General features: G+C 36.3%; 1 pseudogene; it reads right to left on the bottom strand.

The window, feature by feature from the left end:
* Positions 1–495: 495 nt before the first annotated feature.
* Positions 496–13,432, bottom strand: LOC120109166 (annotated as a pseudogene).
* Positions 13,433–17,343: the final 3,911 nt, after the last annotated feature.

Below are 17,343 nucleotides of genomic sequence, written 5' to 3'. Positions count from 1 at the left end.
TTCACATTGTAGCCAGATCAACTTTTTTATAATAAAACAAAGAACAGTATCCAGCATCTATATACATGGCTAGGCCAACTTCGGCTTCAACCATATAATTTTGTCCTCAGTGGCACGTTGGAATACGCACATAACTAGTATAATACCAGTGAAGAAAGGCAAATAACACAGCACAAAGTCACTGAAAGATATTAGCAGAACTGCATATTGGCTTGATAACAATAAGAGTACTAAGTATAGGATTTGTCATGTGTCATGTAGATATAACTTGTAAGATCAACAAACATGACAAGATATGCACCCATCAGCTAATTACAGGTAAATTTGCGCCCAATGCCTAAGGACTCCTTTTCTGTTTCTGAGAGGTTACATAAATGAATTGTGAAACATTTTTAGATTTCAAGCAAACTCAATTTTATTCTAAGTTGTCAATTATCACACTTTCCATCTCTAGCTACAATGTAGAATTATATAATATTGTGTTATATATCTTGAAATGCATGAATTAAAAAATTAAAAAAATGTGAGCAAAATAAAGTTTGGTTTCTATACTTTTTTACTCCCACAAATGAAAGGAATGTAACCACATTATGCGGCACGCACCATTTTCTCATCATTGCTTCTACAAGCAATACCGATAGCACCTTGAGCAATTGCTGGAAGCATTTCTTCAACTGATAATACAGCCGTGACATTCTCCATCATTTTCAGCCGCTTAAGCCCTGCCAATGCCAACAAAGTCGCCTGGACCTCCCCTTCTTTTAATTTTTTCAATCGTGTTTGGACATTGCCTCTGAAGTTAACCACCTGAAAAAATAAAAGCAAGCAGTTTGTGTAAACAACATAATTTTCACATTCATTTATTGTATTCTACTGACAACAGAAACATGCATGAGGATAAAAGTGAGGAAAAGAGTACATCACAGGAACACTACAAATCTCATTCTAAAACATGTGGTTGCAGCAGACAGAGACAATAATCTGTCTCTCGTATCAGGGAAAGTAGATACTATGATAGAAAGGTTTGTACTTTGGAATATTTAAACAAGAAATTGAGCTGAAGCAAGCAGTGAGGAAACCATAAAATGAAAATAATTCAGAAGATTGGAATAAGTTGAAAATAAATTTCAGATTAAAGAATGAATAAGCATCAAACTATGTCTGAGGATATATCATACCTCACAAGTCCATGGAAGCATACAAACAGAAGATTAGGCCCAATTTTATAACTCAAAACATATGGCATCCTTTAAGTCATCTAAAAAATTAATACTCGAGATCCTTATAAAGATTGCATGATCAATTCAAACCTTTTGAGATAAATATGAACAGCCTTTAAGTCCTTATAGACCTTCTGGACTCCATAGATTAGAAAACAATTATACTTAGAAAACAAGAAATTGGTTTTGAATAAGCAAAACCTGGTAGTGTTTTTTCAATTATAAAAAATTATTAAAATAAAGTATTCCAGGTATATTTTGAGTAGAAATTTTCACACAGACAGGTTGACCATATCAGCTGCTTTTTCCATGTGATGGCTATTTTTTGATTTTATTTTTTTCTTCCCTCAAGTCTTACATATTCTTACATACCATTCATCACTTGCCCAATTCAATCTCAAGATCCCATGTCATGTTATAAAATTTAGGATGAACCGTCAAGTGGCATTTACATTAAAGTGCGATAAGATGTTAAGAGAAAAAGGGAAAAAGGAGCGAGCGGCTATCTGTGTTGCATGGACTGCGATTCTTGGGGTGTGGGTATATGTCTAAGTGTCAAATCCTTTCAATATCTAGGAATTTCTTGTTACAAAACCATGTGAGTGCCATTCCAATCCTGATTTGAATGTGGTTAATAGGCTAACTTGAAGGGTCCAATAATATAGGGAGCAATAGAGCTATAACAGGTTAAGCTTGGGCCTCGCCCAAACTGGTTTGGATATGTGTAGGCCCTGTTCAGGCAAAAGTACAGGTCAAGCCTAGGCTCTGAATTGGATGAGATCAAAGGAAAATACTATTTGAACCCTATTATGGGGCAACTAGCTGCTTACACAGCTGATATAACTAAGTGAAATGGTAGCCTTGTTGGAAAAGAAACTCTGCTCTAACTCTCCCTTACAACAGCCATCCCTTTCTAAGGCAGACCCTTTGCCTTCTTCCCTTTTCCGTCCTCTCATCTGGTTGGAAAAAACATGAATTTCTCGGGTGCTTCGGAAAATGAACAACTGATTTTGCCTCCTTTGTAACAGCCCTCTGTAAAGCCACATTGTGAAAGCTCCCTCCTATTGTAGAAATTCACTCTACCCATCAAGAGGGTACACCAATGATGAACATATCAGACTCATTTTCCTGCAACATACCTCTCTCTACTCTCATTAAAGCTCTTTATTCTAGCTTGTCAGGACACATCTTTGCATTTAACACTATGACTAAGGCCACTATATTCCAAGAAAAGAAAGACATAATCAAGGATTAGGAAAAAGTATCACCTCTGGCCTGCTCAGATTGGAACATGGTGGGCGAGAAAGACTGAAAAGATAAACTTCTATGGCCAAAGTTTGGGTTCTTTTCATGTATCAAGAGAAAAAGAATAGTTGATTAGAATAGGCTGAGCAGAAATTGTTCACACTAAACTTGGTTCACGTTGTCGGGACTTTTTACTAAATAATACAAACTGTTAACTCTGCTGCTCTTTTTCTCTAACTATCTACCTCCAGCCCCACCCTCCTCAAATCCTGTGCCTCCACAGTAAATAGCAATCCATCGTAACATAGGAATGAAATACATAGGATACAAGACAATAAAATCTAATTAAATATGCAAAGCCTGCTCAACTAGACAAAAATAAGGTTTTCTATTGTAATTATGGTTATCAAAAGCATCAAGGTGTGGTAATACCATCTGTCAAAGAAAAAGTATGAACTGCTCCTTGCATTTTGGCAGTCAATCTATTTGGTTAGAAATTTAGAATGTATTCTAAACTTCTGCGTCAAAGGATTCAAAAGCAAGAGTTTGAAAAGCTCCATAGACTAAGAAAACAGGATCTTGAATAGAATAAATTACTAAAATTTAAAAAACCAACATAACATCATTGAGTTTTCCGTGCTAACTTATCCATCCCAGCATGCCAGTTGCGGTTAAGCAAAAAATATAGTTTACCAACTGGAGTTATATTGCAGCTTTAACATGTCACAATACTATAATTGAAAGCAATTAATGGCCATGTTCTAGTTTACAAACAATGTAGAGTTAGTACACATGATTCAATTGTTTTGCTCTTAACAAGAAGCCCAACCACACAAAAAAAAATAAGCATCTTGAAGACAGTAAGTGTAAAGAAATTTAATCTGATTGCCAAGTGTGAGGAAACACTTGCAGTTAGGAGTTTTTCATTGAATTCATTGGCTAATCCAGATTTAAACATGATGTAAGATATCATTCATAACAGAACCATTGGCATGCTACAAGGGTTGTGATTTTTATTAACCAAAACCATAATGTATAGCAGGGACAGACAATATTACATGCAAATGCAAATTGGCAAGTATTTTAGTGTATGCATGTATCCCACCCAAATTGACTATTTCAATTTGTTTTTATTTTTGGGGTAAGAGACTGTTTCGGTTAGTTTGGTTTCAATATTGTCTTTGGTGTTCTAAACCTCCCTAATATACTGCAGCTTCTTCTAACTGTTTATTTTGTTTTCATGATACTTCACATTATGCATTTTGTTAGATCACTTAAAAACGTAATATTTATATATTTAGGATAATTAGCAACATAGGGCATGTATTCTAGCACAGCCTAGGGTGTTAACTTAGTTACATGAATTAAATGACACATTTGAGCAAGGTCCGCCGTACCGGTACCGGTCGGCGTACCGGTGGCCGGCCGGACCGGTACAGTACCGGTCCGGTCCGGTACGTACCGGCTGGTACCGGTCCCGTACCGGCCGGTACGCGGTGGTTTCAAAAACCACAGCGCGCGGCGCTGTGGTTCTAAAAAAAAAAAAAAAAAATCGTACCGGTGCGAACCGGCCGGTTCGCACCGGTACGAGGTGCGTACCGGCCGGTACGGGCTCCGAACCGGCCAGTACGGGGCCCGAACCGGCCGGTACGCACCCGTACCGGCCGGTTCGGATAAAAAACGGGAAATACCGGTTTTTAATCCGTTCCGGTACCGGTCCACGGCCGGACCGGTACGTACCGGCCCGTACCGGCCGGTACGGATCGGTACGGCATTCCATGCATTTGAGTGCTCAAAAAAGTTTAATTCCCAGTAAAAATAAGTAAAATAGCCTAGATGGGAAGAAAAACCAGTTCAATAAGTGTATTGCATTGGTGTAGATTGTTTATCTTACAAAAATGCTGCATAGCTTTTCAGTATGCATATTGAACTAGCCTTGAGTAGCATGGGCACGATGAGTGGTAAATTCAGACTCAACTAGGATTGCATGATGCAACCATAAAACATTACACTTAAAGAGAAACATATTTGTCATAATAAACCAAATTTCAGAATTTCATAAAGCATTCTAAGTTCTTTTCTTCTTCTATTTCCCTCCTTTTCTTTTCTATCGCTTCTACCAACCAGGTATCTAAAGCCTAGCAGTTGGATTGAAGTCTCAGTCATGCAGTTGAAAAGGTTTCTGATGATGATTTGACAGTATCGATAGGCCTCTAGCAAATGATGATTTTGACAGTATCAATAGGCCTCTAGCAATAATAATATGAGTTAACGAGGTCGATGGCCTAAATATTGTTCTCGCAACAGCATCCATCGTATCAAAGGTTGACAAAGATGAATTGATTGAGAAAGAGGAGTGTCTACAAGCTACATACGATGCAGTCAGTATATTATCATATCTCGAAACATGCTACCTACTTACCTATCTTGCTTACTACTTCCACAAAATTTGTCACAGGCTTTAGAAACAACTATGATAACCAACACATCTAATCACAATTCACACTTTGATCGGGGTTCACTATGTCAATCCCTCTTTACAATTCTTTCCATCATAGCTTACATTCCCTATCAATAAAAACTACTTAAATCCTTTACAGCAACTTCCCATATTGTTCACCAAATCTTCTTCTTCAAACCTTCTAAGGTCTATATGGTACAAACGTCAATGCCATCTTCTTTCACATGCCCTTAATATCTTATGCAATTTGTTACTTAATCCTCATCTGCTGCAACTAATGCTCTCTCCTGGCATATTCCTTTTATAACTCCTTGATTACTTCATCATTCTTTATGTTCAATGCTCATCTTATATGCCCTCAGTTGATCCAAAAGCTTTCAGATTTAATGAGAACAGAAGGTAGAGACAGAAGAAACAAGCGAGAAGAAAAGAGGTAGCACACTATCATTACGGGAACAAGGATATTCCATGAATTTCAATTCACATTTCATATGACAAAAATTATCTACTAATAATTGTTTTCAAGACTTTCAAGATCAAAGTTCGTCATCTCAGTACCAGACCTCGTACCGATACCATCTTATTGCAATATCAGTACGCTTAATACAGTACCTTGTTCGGCGTATCAAGTGTCAATATGTCCACTGTACCGTGTATCAGTTCGGTATCAGTACCAATACAATACAGTCAATACACACCGGTACTGACTGGTATGGCAAACCTTGTTCAAGATGATTTTTTTTCAACTTATTTAGACATGTATAAGTGCAATTCATTCACCACCTTGAACCAGGAGTTAAAAAATATCAATCATCATATCTCAAATAAACAGGAGTTTCTAGTTCACAGCTTTTGTTGGTACCTTCTTGTAAAAATGCTAAATTTAATTTAATACACACTTAAAGTTGACAAGGAAGAATAGCTTAGCAAAAGCAACTATATTTTATCCAAATACAGCCTTGGGACTCTATATTCAACAGAATACATTTATAATTTTAGGAAATATAGAGAGAAAGAACAATGCCATTATCAGGATGGTAGCCACAAGTGTCAAAACTATTAATCAAACCATTGAAGGAAGCTTAGCATCTTAATAAATCCTTAAAGTGGCAAACTGAAAAGAGGGAGGGGCATTAAATTAAACCTTCTCCAAAAGCCAATTTAGATCCATTTTAATGAACAAGCACAGGAAAAAGAATTCATACAAAACAGAGGTTGTGAAATTCCATAGAGCATACCATCCATTAAGCAGTTAAGCCTCTGTTATATGGCTGGATAGAATAACGTCACTATACCTAGACAACGAAAAGTAAAACTAACAGCATCATTTGAGAACTTACTTTGAGAGATGGATATCTATAAAGTATTTGAGACTGTCTCCGAAGGGAAGCACTTCCGACAAAGCTTCCAGCTGGAAGCTCTGAAAGAGACTTTGCTGTCAAACAAATAAATGCATCCCTTACATCTTCTCGGGGGAAGGTTGCATGGTAAGATCATTCCATCAGGAAAATATGTAGGAACATCCTTCATCGAGTGAACTGCAAATGTCAATTTTGCCCTCCAAGAGGGCCTCATCTATCTCTTTCGTGAAAAGACCTTTGCCACCTATATCTGCTAGTGGTTGATTGAGTATTTTATCACCTGTAGTCTTAATGATTATTATCTCAATTGCTCCATCCTCAGCTAGATCAGAATGAGTTGCCATGAGTTTGTCTCGTGTCTCATAGGCTTGGGCAAGTGCTAGCGGACTGTCCTAAATATCCATAGGAGGAATATCATCCACATCCACAAAGTACAAGGATAAAGCATGACTGTCAAGAACACATAGTATTGATTTGCATGCAATATTGTGCGCATAATGAATTGCCACATGAAGAAAAGAATTGCTTGAACATGTATTTGAACAAAGAAATTTCACTGCCAATCCATGAACTTAAAATCACATGATGCAAAGTTAGTTTGACTTACAGTAAAAGACAGATGCAATTTAAAATATGCACAAACTATCCAGCAACAGATTTAAATTATTGAATGGACAGAAAAATAATCATCTATTTAACATGCGAAAACCATCTCACTGTTCCCAGTTTGAAAGCAGTCTAAAGAAAGAACGAATGTCAGTTTCCATGTTTTAGCCTAAGAATCTTATGAACAATTACATTAGTGCATAAGAATCTTAAACCATGTACATTAGTGCGTCACCAAAGCAATTGTACGTCAATTGAGGTTATTCCATATGACCTAGTTTCAGCTTTCACAGATTAGTTATAGTAAGATTCCACTGAAATATCGAGATCTTACTTCTGTATTCTTGTATGTAACAGATTTAATATTTCCTCCGAAAGTAGAAAAACTCAAAATAAATAAATAAACAAAGGAAATAAAAGGCAAAAGAAAGAAAGTGTGATTGGAAAAAGCGAGGGGGGAAGGTATTTCCTTTTATTGGTGACCTGTTTTGCTGATTATAAATCTTGCAATATCAAATTGCACAGAACAGAGAAGATCAGCACATGGTCAAACAAACAGGCTAAAAAACATATCCAGTTTAGAGATAAATTATCAGACACATGTCTAGGGTGACTCAGGTTGAGAAAATAACTCAATTGAAGTGCAATAACCCTTCTTTTTTAAGCACATCAGAAGCAATGGATAACTGAGAACCTAACCTGAATATCTCGTGGCAATTACAGGCACCAAAACAGCAAAGAATTTAGAAAGATATAATTTTAAAAAAACTGCACATGGTATATGTTAAGATCAAAAACTTAAGAACAAGGCTGCTTGAATGAACAGAGAGAACTTAAGAAATAAATTTATATGGTGTAAAATCCAATAAACTTAAAACTGAACAAAGACAGATCCCATCTTCTTTCATCGGTATGATGGAAGTGCATTATCTTCCCTGATATGACCAGAACTTCGCCAAGAAATCATAAATTAAAATTATATCAATGATAACACACAGCAAGGTACTACAAATGATACAAACAGTCTAAGAAAACAGCATTACGACAGATCTAAGAAACACCTACTCCAACAAATTCATGAAAAAGTAAAAAGAATCCAAAACTTGATCTATACCCACTACCATTTTGAAAAATCACTAGACAGAACTCTAAAACCCAAATCTTCCTTAGACGCAATATACAAAACCGTCATTATTCTTTTGTCGCTGATGCTAGTGCATTCCTTCACTGAAATCAAACACCAAAAAGCACTTCCACATGATGCCCACCAATTCTTGTCTTGTTTCAAGCTAGGCTTCAAGTTTTGACTGAAACCGATCTGTTAACCAACCGTTTTGGCCATAACTGATCGGTTTCAGCCAAGACCAAACCAAGATTGACCCCCAGTATGAGGTTTCAAACAGTTTTGGCTGAAACCGACTAATTTCAGTCCACTTTCAGTGGTTTCGGTCATATTATGATCATATGTTAGTTATTTAAGGACATGGGCTATGTACTTCCAATTTTCAATTCTTTTCTCCTAGAGCTAAAAGAGGGGATAGATAATAAAAATAACCCTTGATGGACGGATACTCTGAAAAAGCCCTTATTTTATATGGATTATAGTGAATAATTAAAAATTATATATTTTACAAGACTATAATCTTTACGTAAAATATAACATTTCGTAACTACATATGCTTGCTCAAATAGCCTCCTTTTTTTTTTTTTGCTTTAAAAAAGAAAAAGGGGGGAGGAAGGGACAAGCCCACCCGCGCGTAGCAGCCCCCCACTGGGCTCCCACCCCGCCAGGAGAATGTCCGATGCGGGCAGAAATGACCGTGTGTTGGACACCCCGGCCGGTTTTACTCATACCCTCCCCACTCGTGGGCCCGGCTCGGTTATCCCTCTAGGCTCTGGCACGAATACCATATATGAGTACGTCACACCTGGCACCACCGAGGCTACTAGCAGAGCGATACGCCCTTCCAGACCTCGTGTCCAAGCAGGGAGCATCCGGTCTCCACAATTTAATCAACGCCCGTGCGTTTCAAACTCGGAACCATTTGGTTGGAAGTAAGGCCACGCTCCCACTAGGCTACCACCTCGGTGGCTGCTCAAATAGCCTCTTAGCCTCAGATATATGAGAAAGAAATGCCTAGACTCAATATATTTACGACTTCGATGGAAAAAAGAAGAAAATATTTGAGCATATAGGCACTAAAAAGCTTTGCAAATGCAAAATATAATGGGTTTTTTTTTATAACAAAAGACACTAAAAAGCTTCGCAACTGCAAAATATAATGTTCTTTTTTTTTAACAAAAGTCACCACAAAGCTTTGCAACTGCAAAATATAATGGTTTTCTTGAACATACATACGTACGTACATACCTAATGACACACACATACACATTCATACATACATACATAATAAAGAAAGTATATAACACATAATAATCTAAAATGTTATGTAATGACTTTTCTTGGCTTCTTTTGTATTTTTCTTTTTTTTTGAAATTTTTCTTTTTTGACCAAAACTCCGTACTTGGAGCGAAACTTCCAAAACTGCAGAAATAAAAACTCCATTAAGCCAGCTAAAACTGAAGCAAAACCCAAGTTTTCAAACCTTGGTTTCAAGTCAGCCTCCAATCTACAAACTGGTGTTTGAGTGTTAGATGTATGCCCTAGAAGCCAATCTGGCGGACACATTATTAATTCTGGGACATAAATTTGTACTTGACTTTATTATTATTGAATAATAAATGGGCATCTTTTCATTCATATTGTTTATGTGTCTATGAATCGTCCAATAATAAGATGATACATATTCTCAAGAGTTGAAAATTTGAGCCATGTATCATTGGTGATTAATTTCTAAATGCTCCTAGTCAATGAATCATTACGAGGACAGTGATCAATCCGATCAGTGCACAGATCGCTTTCCTTATGGATGGACGAGACTCGAGTCCACAATGTGGAGACACTGAAGTGATAGTGCAGGTGCTTGTTAGAGAACAAGGGTACTGAGCGTGACCAAGACAAGAAGTCACTTGGATATCTATCCACTCGTCAGTGACTTGCTTGATGTTGCAGTAGTGTGACTGGTCCTTTGACCTACGGTGCTTCGACTACTCACAGTAAGGTTATTGTAGTTTGACTACACATATCATGGTCTCTGGTCATATGAGTCCTTGTAGTGTAGATTGGCTGCAGTAGGTTCACTGTAGGAGTAGGGTATGCACTCACATGGAATCTATCGACCTTGATAGAAGAGGAGTAATCCTATGTGATTTATAAGACTGAGTTCTAAGACCTTGGCCAGGGCAGAATATATAGTGGAGAAAGAGCTTTTCCACTATCGAACTCAAGTCGAATAAATCTAGACATATGACAGACAACGGAGTTTGACGAGTTATCCATGACCTCCGGTCTGTAGGGATCCACGATAGAAGGACTGTATCATACGATAACTGCACCTAAAGGTTCATCATTCTATTCTGCTGGGTAGCCACTACATACTGCTAGGTGTCACTGGTGGATGGTGAGACTCACAGGGATCATCTCGATGGTCGATAATTTCTGGTGAGTTGAGTTGGAATTGTTTCAACCCATTGAAAGGAGTTTTCAATGATATTATGATAGAGATTGCAATATATCTCACTACCAGTCAGAATAGAACCTATGGGGTCACACATATTAGAAGTATTGACCGATTCGATGGTTGAATTGTGATTAAGAATCATATATGATCAATTAGATTGATAAATTGAAAATCCACTAAGAGTTAGTGATTAGAAGAAGGAATAATTGCAATCGGATTGCAATTTAATTTAATTAGTTGGATTTAATTAATTGGACTTGATCATGAGTCCTACTTGGAGTGGGATTCATGAAGTCCTAATTGGATTAGGATTTCAAATTAAATTAAAGTCCTACTTGGAATAGGATTTCTAAAGTCCTAATTGTCTTAGGGCTGAAATTTGAACAAGTCCTGATTAGATTAGGATTTTCTTAAGTCCTAATTAATTTTTAATTTTAATCTAATTAATTAAATGACTCCTAATTGGATTAGGATTGAAGAGTTCAATAGAGTCATGGTTCAATTAAATCCTAAATGGATTAGGATTTGGAGGAATTGAATTGGATTCATCTAATTCTTTTTAGAAAAGGATTGAGTCCCTATGAATGTGGCTAAACCCACCCCACTTAATGTGATTAAGTGGGGTGTGAGAATAGAAGGGAGAAGAGGGAGGGGCCTACGCCCCTCCCTTGCTTGCGTGAGATGAAAAGGAGGGGCTACGCCCCTCCTCTCTTGGAAAATAAGATGATAATGATGAGCTCCTAAAAAGTAGGAGCTCATCCTTATCTATTATGGCATTAAAAGGAGAGGGGTTTTTGCCCCTCTATTCATGCTATTTTTCTGGTGGTTCACGGCAGCAAATATCCCTCCCTTCAGCCGCAAGTAACAAGGGAAAAAGGAGATCAAGGCGTGGCCTCCTCCCTCTCTTCTTTTGGTTCTAGCGTAAGGAAAGTAAAAGGTTGTGAAGAGCCTTCGTTTCTTCTTCCTTGGCACTTCCTTCTTCTTCCACCTCTCAAGGCAATCAAAGGTTGATTCAAAGGAGAGGACTTCAGCCATCCATAGCCTTCTCTGCAAGGGAGCTAGCACCCCGGGAAGATCCAAAGGCTTCGATCGACTCAATACTTCGTGTGGATACCTGTAGAGGCTGGACGCGTGTGCGGCTTCCACTGAACCCTCATCGAATACCACGTGAATCAGATTTGCGGAGACTATCTACCCACACAAGGTGAAGATCTGATCTTCTTAATCATGATTTTAAAATAATTTAATAAGAATTTAATCCTGATCTATCTACAAAAGGTTTTAAAATACGTTCATGCGATGAACGGGAGATGCACATGTCTTTCCGCTGCGTATCTGAAAATTTTTGAATTTTCAGCAGTATGTGACATATCCTAACAGTTGTTTGAGCTCATGCTAGAATTACTAAGGCAATCTTACTTCTTCTGATACATTCAGATATGGCTTCTAATCAAGGATAGGAAGATTGATAGTTATATCTTTATCATATACTATGTAGTTTTCATCCTTTACAAAAAACTTTTTAATAATAGTTTTCCAAGAGGCTTTTATCTCTAATATAAATTCCAGACAACATAATAGAGTCCTATGAATCCTACTGCTGCAGAGGGTTTTTAATTTGAAAGTCGCCTTTCTGCCCCCATTTTTACTCCTCTATTGTCAAGAAAAATTTGTTGCTGTGAAGTAAAAAACTCAGTTCCTTGATCACCTCAATTTCTCCTGAGGGTTGTGCACCAGACCATTCTGTTTTTTCCCACATCACAAAATCTCGTAAAAGTTACCATCCTCTCTCCAATAAGATGTTTAGGTAGATAAGTCCCCGATTCAACAAACCCATGCCAAATTCCCCAAGATGACACCAATAATACCAGACAATATATGATTATTAATTGAAAAATCAACACTTCATCTATACAAACTACTGTATGAAAGTGCCCAACTTTTTCCCACTTTTGAAAGCCCTAAATAATGCGAATTATACTTAAATTCAAAAGCCTCATAACTTCCAGAAGTAAAGCTAAGGACAAGTCTAAAGTGCCATTAAGTCACTCAATCATAAAAGATGCTTAAAGATATGGACAAATTTAGCCCCGAAAGGGTATTTTAAAGAGATATAGGTCAATTAAAAGAATCTAGGAAAAAATAAAATAACAACAAAATTAAACTAAAATAATGAAGAAAACCCATTAAATCTATAGCAGAAGCAATTTCACTAGGCTCCAACTAAGATAAAATTCAACAAAAGAAGCTGAACACCTTCTTTTGTAACAAGAGATACCCAATATCCAGGTAAACCAGAAAACACGAATCCAAATTATGACACCGAAAACCTCACTAGGGTCCAACCAAAGCAAAATCCAAACAAATGAAGCTGAAATCCCAATATTTAACAAGAAATTCCCGATATCCAGCTCCATCAAACACTTGTATCAAGTAAAAACACAAAAATTGTACAAATTATGACCTACCGAGATAGAGAAAAAAAAAACAACGCCGCCTACCTCCCTCTGGTACCAATCCTCACAAGGGATACCTTGGTCTTCGCCTCCTGCTCCACGGCCACAGCCGCCCTGACGACCATGGCCCTCCTCCCGGGGCACCTCGGGGGGAGCCCTAGAGACGAGGCGGACCTCCTCCCAGACCTCAGGTTGGCGGGAGCGGTGATGAGAGGCTGGTGGGTTGTGGTCCTCATGGCGATCAGCGCCTGTTATTCCTTTGGGCTACCAAAGAATGACAGAGAACGAGGAGGACAAGGGAATGGAGATGGTTCGAAGCCAGCCTCCGATCAGATCGGGCGGAGGTTTAGGTTTCGGGTTTTATAGGGCAAGCAAGGAGGAGATAATGTTTAAAGTGTATCGACCAATCACACCACCACCTTCCAAGCTCTCTTCGCTCTCTCCGTTCCCTTTTTTAAGTTTTTTAACATCCTCAAATTCCCCAGTCCCCGGTCCCTACGGACAGAGGGAGGGAGAGAGATTGTGCCGTTAAATCGGATTAGGGTAGAATGAGCCCAATCCAATGCAACCAGTCTTGAGGTCTAATGTTCTGCCAAAAGATCAAGATGGTCTAGTGAAAATTAAGGAGTTGTGGTGTGGTTAACTCAAAAGAGTCATCTAACAGGCTAAAGTATGTTTTGCCAGCTCTTGTTGTTATGTTAGCGAGCATGGAATCATTGGATTGCATATGTGGTAGAGCCATGAAAAGTGGAAACCAGTTCAACCCCTTCATTTACAGGGCATCTGTAATACACAAGACAAAAATAAATATAAAATTTTAAATTAACTGTCCTGGTATAAATGGGTGCCAATAAAGACCGATAACCCACTAATCTGACCCGAAGTCAATCTAAAACCAGGAGCGGCTCAATGCATTTGGGGGCTAAGGCAAACTTACTAAGAAGGGCATTTTTTTTCCATTTTATCTTTAAGACATTTCCTACAGTGGGCCGACATAAGGCGAACTCACTAAGGGGGCTTTTTTCCCTTCCGTTTTGTCTTTGAGGCCTTCCCTGCGATGAGCCTTCTTTGGGCTGTGGCCTTAGGTGACTGAGGCGTCCAAAACATAGGATTCAGAGGTGAAATGCATCTAGTAAACTGTTTGATTGGATTTGGGTTTGATGGATCTATATTTGTAAACACAAAGCCTAAGCCAATTATGCACATGCATAAAAGCATGCATACATATATATATATATATATATATATATATATATATATATATATATATATATATATATGTATATGTATATACATATATATATATATATGTATATGTATATACATATATATATATATATATATGTATATACATATATATATATATATATATATATATATATATATATGTATATGTATATACATATATATATATATATATATATATATATATATATATCTATATGTATATATATATACATATAGATATATATATATATATATATATGTATATGTATATATATACATATACATATATATATGTATATATATATATATGTATATATATATATATATGTATATATATATATATATATATATATGTATATATATATATATATGTATATATATCTATATATATGTATATATACATATATATATATATATGTATATATATATATGTATATATATATCTATATATATGTATATATGTATATATGTATATATATAGATATGTATATATATATCTATATATATCTATATATATCTATGTATATATATACATATGTACATATATATATGTATATATATACATATCTATATATATATACATATATATATACATATATATATATATATATACATATATATATATACATATATATATATATACATATGTATATATACATATATATATATATACATATGTATATATACATATATATATATACATATGTATATATACATATATGTATATATATATGTATATATACATATATATATACATATATATATATATATACATATATATATACATATATATATACTTATATATATATACATACATATATATATATATACATATATATATATATATACATACATATATATATATATACATATATATATATACATACATATATATATATACATATACATATATATATACATATACATACATACATACATACATACATACATATATATGTTGAATAAATACCCTCCCTTAGATGTATTCTTTTTATATTTCCTACATTATTTCTTTTGCACATCATAACTTATAAGATAGTATTCAAAAATAATTACTTGAAACCTCGCTCAATATCATTCATTTGGACCAATATTGCATATGAATATAGAATTATTATTAGGTTTGAGTCTAAATTAGCTCAATATCATTCATTTGGATCAATATTGGGTATGAATATAGAATTATTATTAGGTTTGAGTCTAAATTAGATCTAATAGATAATATTTTGGGTTTGGTTATAGGTATAACCAAGTTCAATCGAAGACTCTAGTTTCCACACCCTAAGAAAATAGTAGGATATGTCATAATGGTTTGAAAAATTATAATTTTACCCCCTCAAGTTTAAGCAATTCCCACACATCCTTTTTCTTTAAAAATTTTCTAAAGGATGCTTCGAGTTTCTAAAGTATTCCAAAGTGGTCCTATCATTCGTCTCTATAAATAGAGTGGTGGCACATGACTATCACATTATAATAATATAAAGTTGTTCGGAGTAAAGAATCTTACTCATGGAGCTAGGAAAGAGGAGGCTATGGCTTTCTTGAAGTCACAATAGGAGGGGTTGGAGAGGGAGGCATAGCGGTAGTGTTGGAGGGAGACGAGAGAGGAGGAGTATGAGGGAGGATTGCTTTGTTTATTATGACAATCTTCTGTGTTATTTTCTTTGCTTTACTTTCTATGTTGCCAGTCCTCCATCAAGCAAGAAAGTTGCAAGAGATACTCGAAAGTCATCGAAGAATAGCCCACCAAATAGCGCTGAAATTGAATCAGATATAGATCGGATACTAGCATATCCATATCTATATTTGTTTTATTTGACGAATACAGATATGGATACAAATCTTAGTCAAATTCAAAAATTCATGTCCATATTTGTTTTAAATGGATACAAATATATATTCGATACCAAACGTATGGTTGTAAATATGGATATAAATCAAATAATTAAACCTTATAACCATGGGATCAAAGATATTGCTAAGTGGATGATAAATCAAGTTAATAGCATCCTAATATAATCATTTATTTTCTTTAAATATAAATTAAATAGGGCTATAAATGAAATCGAATATTCAGATACGGATTGGATAGTTAGATATCCATATCTATATCCATATCCATTTTTCTTTGATGGATATGAATACGAATACGGTTACTAGTTGGATCTTCAAGTTTCTATCTATATCCGGATAGATTCGAATACGAAAATAGATCCCAACGGATATTATCTAATCCACTTTTACCCCTATCACCAAACTAGAAGCTCAATGCGCATAATGTGTCTGGAGAGCCAATCTTTTTCAAGGCCACATTGCAGACAATATTGGGCACCATTCAAAGTCTTCAACTTTTTCTAGTAGTTGTGGTCACAAACTTTGTAGGGATCTACTCAACAAATTATATAACAATGGTCATGATGATGGGCTCAATTCTCCCTCTTTATTGGCTTTGTTGCAAGCTATGATGGAGTTTTGCTCTAGAAGACTATGAATTCATGGCAGCTGAACTTCCCATAAAAGGTGGATCATAGTGTGCTGGTTGATCATATTCCTATCCCGTGGGATAGATTTCTTCCTTCGGAAGCTTGTTCGAGCATGCCACCATCAAAATCTCTCTACCTGATGCTATACTTATGTGACTCTAGCTCTGCATGCCAATGCTAATCACACTTTAGGAAGGGTACTTGGGTGCGCAGGCCGTGCCTATCTCTTTGCTAGTTAGCAAACGAGTGGAAGCTGCCACCAAGAAAGAAGATTATTTTATGTGGCTTTTAATTGTAGTCGGACTTTCTACCACAAATATCTGACTTCCAAGTTATGATTATCTTGGCCAGCTTTTGGCTCATAGGTGTGAGCACTCGTGCGGGAATGTGTTTAGTCCTACATCGGTTATTCGCTGGGTAGATCTTGGGTAGTTATACAGGATCAAGAAATCCAAATAATACCTTCCGACTAGCCATTTTGGGTGAGATCCTGAGTTGTTACAAATGGTATCAGAGCGGACCCGGCCCATAATCTATATGGACTAGGAGACACTGTAGCACGGATCCATTAGGGCTAACCACGGGCTGATCGTGGTGTTTATGATTAGATTTGAATAAGTTTGAACCCTTAGCCTAACGAGGACGTCAGGGCTTGAACGGAGGGAGTATGTGAGGATCTGTGCGGGCGTGTGTTTAGTCCCAC

This window comes from Phoenix dactylifera, unplaced genomic scaffold (genome assembly GCF_009389715.1).
Source record: "Phoenix dactylifera cultivar Barhee BC4 unplaced genomic scaffold, palm_55x_up_171113_PBpolish2nd_filt_p 001875F, whole genome shotgun sequence".
Classification (NCBI taxonomy): Eukaryota; Viridiplantae; Streptophyta; class Magnoliopsida; order Arecales; family Arecaceae; genus Phoenix; species Phoenix dactylifera.
The sequence above is the reverse complement of the archived record's forward strand: the minus strand, read 5'-3'. Positions and strand labels throughout refer to the sequence as shown.